General features: G+C 40.3%; 1 long non-coding RNA gene across 2 annotated transcripts; it reads left to right on the top strand.

The window, feature by feature from the left end:
- The first annotated feature begins 6,064 nt into the window (after positions 1 to 6,064).
- On the top strand, positions 6,065 to 8,454 carry LOC106098365 (uncharacterized). 2 transcript variants are annotated; one of them, XR_003221851.1, is made up of 4 exons: positions 6,065 to 6,230; positions 6,657 to 6,793; positions 7,638 to 7,729; positions 8,242 to 8,454. It is a non-coding gene; the product is annotated as an uncharacterized LOC106098365 (long non-coding RNA). The 2 variants fall into 2 exon arrangements; XR_001224575.2 differs by lacking the exons at positions 6,065 to 6,230; positions 6,657 to 6,793 and adding an exon at positions 7,305 to 7,400.
- Positions 8,455 to 8,991: the final 537 nt, after the last annotated feature.

Consider the following 8,991-nt stretch of genomic DNA (forward strand, 5'->3'; position numbering starts at 1 on the left):
CATTAGCATGCTAAGCAAGATTACCAAGCTGGACCACTCATCTTTTAATGCAGATTCCTATACATTTGATCTAAATTTCACTGGACAAGCATCACGATTAAGGGTGTTTGATGGCAGGCCTGTAATGTTTGAATGGTATAAATGAATCTATATACAGTTCGATGAATTTGTTTTGCTATACACAACAACAAAGGATTGTAAACCAAACAATCAGTTTCAGCTTTAATTCAAGGTATTTTTTTAGAGGCTCACAATTACACAGACAAGCTAACAAAACTTAAAATAAAAGGATCAGTCAATGATTGCCTGAGGTCTAGAGCCCATGGACGTCATCAAAAGCTGCATTTCTTTCTGTGAGATGCTCTGCTGGCCACCTTCAGTTACTGCTTGTCTGTGGGCCTCTGTACCTTCAGGTTTTGTCTTCAGTAACTGGAAAGCACGCTTTAATAAAATGAGATCGAGGGACTGACTTTGGTTTTGAAGAATTTGCCATTTCTTTGCCTTGGGAAACTCTTGGGCTGCTTTTCGCAGTATGTTTTGGATCTTTATCCATTGGCTCCAGTGTACCCGCGACCCTGAATTTGATAAGAGGAGGAAAATGTGGGCATTTCCTGTCTCATTTAAGTTTGCAACAGCTTACAAGATCAACTTTCAGGATGATGCCGGACTCTTTGCAAGATGTTATTGGAATGTTTTTGCTGCAGTGAGGGAGCTGCATTATGAGGGTCCACTATCTGCAAAAGAAGGAATCAGACACCTGTTACAAATATATCAAATTTAACTTCACAGCATACACACTAAAATACACAACATTTCTGTTGCAAACAGATGACCATACACTTTTAAATTAGCAATAAGATATTTCCCCTCATTCTTAGAAATCCTGTAAAAACTTTAATAGGTCAAGTTTTTACAATCTTCAGTAATTAACTGGAGATAACCCAGTGATGTCTGAGGTCTAATTCTGGACAGGAATCTTTGTTATAATTTTTGCACACAAAAGATTCATTTTGCGTTTGTTTATTTGTACATGACTCTTATTTTGCTTCTATGACCATTTAACGAATGAATGACATGAATAAAAGAGAAAAGTGAAACCTACCGGTGGTGTTTGAGTGTATTTAGTTACTTTTACTGTTCGCTGTGTGTAAAGCACTTAATTGTTTTTGAATGGGACTGTGCAAATAGATTTTATTGCTGTAAAGATGAAGAAAGCGACTTTGACATTTACTCTCGCTTTATTCGTTTGATCTGCTTTAAAATGCCCTTCAGAGGGCAGAATTAAACCTGATTAATGAATCTAATGGTTCACTGTGGAATTTTGTGCGAGGAAAGCACGTGATGATTAATGTATGTTTACACAGAGCGTATGCTGCATGTTAATGAGCGTGTTTGTTGAATGCATGATACAGATATGCATCAGTGCACACAAAATGCTTTGTGTGCATGCATGCAGAGACAACCCGTTGCACCCCACCCAGAAGTCACGTTGCTGTGTGCCTCCATGACCCCATAGACTGATGAGTAGTGCGATCATGTGTGTTTTAACTACCAGTGGGTTAGATTGTGTCAATAAACACAACAGATCCTGGGGGTAAGCTGAAGGGTTTGGAGCTGGGGGGAAGCTTTCCCAGTCTTGTACTTTTGCTCACTCCAAAGGTCATCAAGATTTTCTCATTGATAATAATGCTAACACAGCTCATAAAACAATCATTAACCAGCCGTATCAAAAAGGATCAATTAGATCCTGTAAACTCCTGTGACCTTGTATGGATCTGTGACCTTCATTTTACAGTAGCCTTCCCTCAGATCATTTGGAAAACTACTCAGTCTTGAGATATTTTCTGAGATCAGCATTTTAATAGCACATTAAAAAAAATCTTAGGGCATATCATGTTATATAACTTTGCCCTTGTATCGTCCAGCTAGCTAAATACATACAGGCTTGACCCTTATAATGGACTAAACCAGAAAGCTATTAACGTCTTTTATTTCAGCTAGGGCTCCTGGCGGTGAGGAGTTCAAATGTTCTTGTACCAAGTTTGAGAGACACCTGAGGTGAACGGGAATGAGGCTTCAGCACGTTACGACTTAGGGAGTTAACCCCAGTTAGTTTTTGGCTGGCAGAGCTACAAGGTGTAAGGGGACTGCGGCAGGGACAGAAACATCTGGAGGAGTAATTAGGATAGAACAATCTGGCTGTTAGAATATAAATCTTCGACGAGGAGGAATCACTTATTCCTTCCAAAGCTCACAACTCCCACTGATTCTTGATATTAGAAAAGCATGCCAAATGAACCTGATAATACCCATCACACTGAATTTTCTCAGCAGGGTTGCAACAACCACAACATGTATTTGTGAATTTACACAATCAGTGCTTTAAACAGGGGATTTTACAAATAGGGGCATATCAAAAGCTCAAACTGATATACAGATAAATTCTATCATGAAACAAAGGGACAGCTTTATTTAATGAAATAAAAATAAAAAAACAAACCACGTCAATAAGAAAGGAAGAAGATATTTTATGTCTACCTAGACCTTGACTTATTTATCAGTTAGCCAATATGGAATTTAAAAATGTGTCATAAAAATAGTTTATTGGCAAACTGGTCCTGACTCTGTTATGCTGTCAGCGATGTCTACAACATATGCGGCTGAGTGTGCTTCATCAAAAATGTGGTGAGAAGCAAAGTCTTTGTTTCACGTTGGTAAATCACCTAATGTGCACCTCCTCCGGCAACGTGGCTAACAGTGTTGCACGTATAGTTTCAGCAATATTACAGGAATTTGCTGACATGTTATGGTTGAAGGCATGTTTTTTATTATTAGGAACCATACCTTCTTAAAGTAGCTGGAAAGAGGAATCGACAGTAATGAACTGACCAATCACAGTAATTGTAGGCTGTGTAGTTACATTTAAGGCTATGCTGTGATGTTTCAGAAGGGTTTGCAGTTATGATGTAGCACAAATCCCCAGTAAGATTGCATTAGGAAGGAGATCTGGTGTTAAAAAAAAACTTTTTGAATAGAGGTGGAGGTAATAAGTAGCTTGTTCTTCTTCATCTTCTTCAGAGAAAATAACAATCGCTAGCAAAATATAAGGAATCAAAATCGTAGCTTTACTAAAAGGACTCAAAGATGTCAGCAAACAGCTGGAGGGAGATTGCCAAAACTATATGAAAGGATGTGAAGGAATGGACAAAGACAGGACAAATATGTTTGCCTCTGAAAAAAACAAACAAACCCTAGGAGGGTCCTCGCTCTTTTCTATCATGGCTGCCACCGCATATAAAACTCTGAGAAATCACCACAAGGTAATTTATTCATAATATACCATTTCAAAGTGTGAATGCTGGTAATGATATCAGCCACTTGCATAGGCTACATTATATTTTTTATATAGATTCATCTGAGAAGTCAAATCAAACCCTAAGACTTCGGACGAGTTTCCATTTATGACATATGGTGTAAATTTAGGGCAGAACAACACTTTTAAATCCCACTTAACATGAAGCAGAGTATGAATAAAATGTGCATGCATGTTGCTTCTATGTATTTGTTACTTTTTCGCATGTAATTTCATACATCAGGCCATGAGGTAAAATAAAAAGATGGCTATATAACTCAAAATTGAATTGAAATTTGAGATAAACCTTGTATGCTGGCCTAACCCTGACCTTAAATGTACCCTTTCGATTTTTGTTGAAAGACAGCATCTCATCATCCTTTGAGATTTCCCTCTCTGGATGAATTCCCAATTTTTACGTGTAGGTCCCTAAGCTGTGCAGCAAGAAAAGCCCCTGTCGTTTTGCATTCTCCACGCTATATTTGGTGAAATACAGTAATTTGCATTGGAATTTGGACATTGCATATTCACATGGAATTATGGTCACAGTTATTTTTCTGTTTTTGTGAAATCAAAGACAGAAAATATAATTAAACAAAAAGGTTTCCTTCAATCAAACCATTAAATAACGTGAAAAGTCTCCTGGGTGTTTCAAAACACCTAATTAATGTCTACAAGTGATAGACTTTGATAGTTCAAAGCAATGCAAAGTGAAATGGCTGGCACTTTGCATGCTTGTGGCGTAAGGTTCAGCCTTTAGGAGCGTGTGCCAGAAATTCCTTAATTCTCAGTTCGCAGTTGAGTAAACTAAGATTTGGGGGGATTACAGAGTTGCTGGAGGGAGTAACATGCAGTCCTGTCTGGAAACCTTCAGCTGGTAGGTTTCATATTATTCGCACACGCTTTTCGCTACATCTGCCGTCCGACACACATCACAGTACATCACAGTGTCCTCGGAGGTACAGCTGTGTCGACTGATAAGAGACTCTTGAAGCTCCACCTCCGAGTGATCTGAAAATACTATGAGCCAAATTATCTCTTCTTGTGCATCCTCCTCCCAACTGGAAGCTCAGACTTGCTCACAGCTGCTTTTCCTGCACATTGAAGGACATTGCATTGACATGTACTTAAAGTAACCTTACCCAGCTCTAACTAGAAACACTAGCATGACAGCAACATAAAGCTGAATTTTTACTGTTAAAGGAAATGACTGATGTGTGACTTGCCTTTAATCCCTGAAGTGTGACTGTTTAACTATACACACAGGTTCAAATATATACATACGCTTGCTTAAACCTTTTAATAAGTGGTACTGAAGGTTACGTGACATCTTTTAACTTGACTTGTTAACTTTTCATTAGTGATCATGGTTGTTTCTCTTCGCCAGAATGAAAAGGAATTGTTTGACAGCGCTCACTGGACGGACCAATACTCAGATCAATGAGAAAGTCCAAGGAACTCGGTGAAGGTCTAAGGAGAGTTGTAGATTTACTCAAGTTGGGAAGCTCTCTGAGCCATATCTAAACAACTTCAGATTCCAGGATCAACAGTTCAGAGTTATTGAGATGTCTCACCATTTTGCTGGGGTCTGGAAGAAAACACAAACTGTCGCCCTCAGATGAGAGGAAATTTATTAGGATACTCAGGAGCAACTCAAGAACCACAAAGCCTGTCACGAACTGGAAACTGCTGGAACACCAGTGTCACTGTCCACAGTAAAGTGAGTTTACATCATTAAGGACTGATAGGGCGCCGACCAAGAAAGAAACCATCCATTCATCTTCTTCCACTTACCTGGGGCCAGGATAATGGGGCAGCAGCCTAAGCAGAGAAGCCCAGACCTCCCTCTCCCTAGCCACCTCCTCCAGCTTGTCTGGGGAACACCAAGCCTCCCCCAGGCCAGCCAAGAGTTATAATCTCTCCTGGGTCTGCCCCAGGGCCTCATCCCTGGGACATGCCCGGAACACTTCACCCAGGAGGCACCCAGGAGGCATCCTTGTCAGATGCCTGAACCACCTCAAATGGCTCCTTTCAATGTGGAGGAGAAGACGGCTCTACTATGAGCCCCCCTCGGATGGCTGAACTATCTCTAAGAGAGAGGCCAGCCACCCTTTGGAGAAAGCTCATTTCTGCCGCTTATATCTGCGATCTCATTCTTTCGGTCACCACCCAAAGTACGTGACCATAGGTGAGGGTGAAGATATAGATCAACTGGCTTCACTTTTACGCTCAGCTCTCTCTTCACCACAACAGACCGGTGCAGCGTCCTAGTGTCCATAGCACCAATCTGTCTGTCGAATTCCCACTTTCCTCTTCCCTCACTTGTGAACAAGGCTCCGAGATACTTAAACTCTTCCACTTGGGGCAGTAACCCTTCCCTGACTCAGAGTGGGTACTCCAACCTTTTGCGGTTGGAAAGGTTTCCAGTGCTGCAAACCTTTCTGGTTTGCAGCACTGGAACGATTCACCCTGCTCCAAAATACACAGCTTCAGCCTTGACTGAAATTTGCAGCTGCCAACATGGGTGAGACAAGACAAAGCATAATCACATGACATGAAAAGGTGATGTTTTCAAATGGATGGAATAATGAAGGAGGAGATCCGCCTTCAAATTCTTACCTTCATTTCAAATCAACAGCTAGAAGGTGAAAACTTGGACACAACTGACGGCTACAAGGCTACAAGGACAGGAATCCCAAACACACATCAAATCTGGTTTTGGAATGAATTAATCAGACTAATATTAAGCTTGTGGAAAGGCCTTCCCAAAACCCCAAAACCCCGACCACAACAAACCAAAATTTGTGGTTTACACTTAACGGCTGGGTCCATGTCAGGAAACCATCCAATTTAAATGAACTCTACCAATTCTGCAAAGGTAACCAAATTAATCAAATATCAGTTGGGATGTATGTATACATTTGAGCCTCTATGTATACTTTTGATACTGTGTGGATTAGAGAAATCCAAAATAACTTCAAACTTGTGCACTGTGGAAAAAGAACAGTTCCAAGAAATAATTAAAAGCCCAAAATTACCATGACTTTTAAGCCAATGATAAGTGTCTGTAAACTTCTGACCACAACTGTATACACACATAAACTATGAAAAAGAGAGCACCTCATACCCACAAGTCCAAGAAAAAAAGCACACAACATAAACACACATGCATCTGGGACTTTCAGAGCTTTAAGGAGAACTTTCCATTATTGATGAGGCCACGTGCTTTGTACCTTTATTGAGGCATAGGGAGTCTCAGGTCCGCTTGACTCAGCATTTCTCTGTCCATTGCTCTTTCTTTCAGCCTCTGTCAGCACAGTGAGTGTGTGTTGGTAAATCATCTGTTGAGAAACACACAAAAGAGAAAACTAGACAGACAAACACAGACGATAAAGCCAACGTAGACTAAACAAGAGACACAAGTTGGTGAACAACTAACAGGTCAGTGTTAGTAGGTCAATAGCAATTTTCAGACTCCTGAATGAAAATGAAATGTTACTGGTGGCAAACATCAGGTTTTGCTGTTGACCTCACAGCTGAAGGACTGCACTCATAGCGGAGGCAGAGCCACCAATTTGTCCTTCAGCTGTGGCTTCAGCTCAGCTGATATGACAAAATGCTGGCAAACAGCTGGTTAAGTGTCAGCCTCCTGGGCATTATTTATAGTGTGAGGCTTGGGAATTTTAAGAACTATGATGTCTGCTTCTTGGTAGTTTAAAAAATTAAATAAAAATCATTCATAATTGTGGCAAAACGGCTACAAAGAAACAACTGGCGATGTCAGCAGATTTAAATTAAATTCAAACAATATTAGACTCAAGTTAATTCCTAATCAGCCGTTTATCACCAGTAATTAAAACACCCCACCATGATAAAAGAAGCTTTGAGTTACATCGGGCTATGTTAAAGTGGCCATAGATAACTAGTCTCGATCATCATTTTAGCAACCGGGTTGCACCTGTCCACTGCCTGCCATTTCATTTTGACCAGATGCAATTTTCTGCACCATCTCCTTTTGTTTATGTGCTAAAAGAGAAGTCATTTCCTTGTAAGTAAAACCGATTCTGAAGTACGATTTTGCTAACTCATCTACACAAGACGTTTTGTAGAGGCCATAGCAGTTTGTCTTGAAACAACAACTCTAATCTCTAAATTTCGACTTTCTTCTCAAAATGATTAATAACATCTTTTCATCTTAATGTGGCCCTAATACATCCCATCACACATCATGTGGAAGAGAACTGAAAATGGTGTATTTCATAGTTTTTTTTTTTTTTATTTGAAGCTGGCCACCACTTCCACCCAGTGACTGTTTTTGTGGCTCTTTCCAGCCTGTCACACAGCCAGACTCCTCGGCCATGGAGAAGTGCCCAGAAGGTAAATGAAACCACTCTGGCTTTAGAGGCAGAGGTCCTCAATTGATTTCACACCCACGTTTGCGCACATTCTTTAATTACACATTTACGCACACACACACACACACACACACACACACACACACACACACACACACACACACACACACACACACACACACACAGAACCTTTGGCTAATGAATGGGTTTGAAATGTTTCTTGCGTTGCTTCATAAGAAAAATAGGATAACATGAAAATGAGCAGAATTAGACTCCTTTTTATGTCACGAACCGTGAATGAATGAGCAAGTTGCCCAAATTTGACATCACCATGGCAACAACAAATTCACAAATTGCATGCTGCCGTGCATACTACAGAAACGGCTCAACATACGGGAACGTACTGTAGTGAAAGATATAAAGACGGACAAACACAACTGTACTTTTGTACATCCTTGACCCACTTTGCCCAAGACACCATGTTCAATCCCTGTTTGAATAGAGGCTAAAATCTTTATGACCCTTTTTTCACAGTGATGTGTGCTGTTCACATCTGATTACCACCAGGGCAATAACGGATAATCCACCGCTACTAATTTTCTACAACATTTATGCTAATTGTTCCTGTTTGCTCTCTGACTTTGGTGCCTCTCCAAATAAAATAATTGTTTTCACTCCTGAAATTATACAGCAAATTAAAAACTATTTTTTTCATTGCCTGTGTTAGTTTTTTATTTACCAATATGGAAAGCTGCATAATTATCACATAAAACTTGGGAGTGAAATTGCAGATTTCTCAGTTTTTGCTCTGGAAAATTTTGAAATTTGAAATTTCTTTCAACACATTTAACCACTTATTTGCGTACACATGCACACGATGCACACGATGCACACGCACACTGACCCTCACATCACAGGCCCCCAGCTGCTGCTCTGTTGTAATTTATTATCCCTTCTGTGCCCAGTGGAGTCATGAAATCAGCCTGGCCTTTGTGACACACACACACACCCACATGGATGCACACACACACACACAGTCCATGTGTCTTTTTCAAACAGTCATCTCAGCCCGCTACCCAGAAAGACCTCTTCGGCTTAATTAGTATAGGGTCCCCAGGGAGCACACAACAGGGGAAAATACACTGGATGGATGAAGGAAGGATGAAGGGTCTGAGGCTGTCGGGCAAAAAAAAAAGAAAAAAGAAAAACATTGAGGAGATGAGCTTTTCTGTTATATAAAAAGTGGAGCAAGTTGGGTTTTTTTCAGCTTATATTTAAAGTGAG

The sequence above is a fragment of the Oreochromis niloticus genome, linkage group LG10 (assembly GCF_001858045.2).
Source record: "Oreochromis niloticus isolate F11D_XX linkage group LG10, O_niloticus_UMD_NMBU, whole genome shotgun sequence".
In the NCBI taxonomy this organism is placed as follows: domain Eukaryota; kingdom Metazoa; phylum Chordata; class Actinopteri; order Cichliformes; family Cichlidae; genus Oreochromis; species Oreochromis niloticus.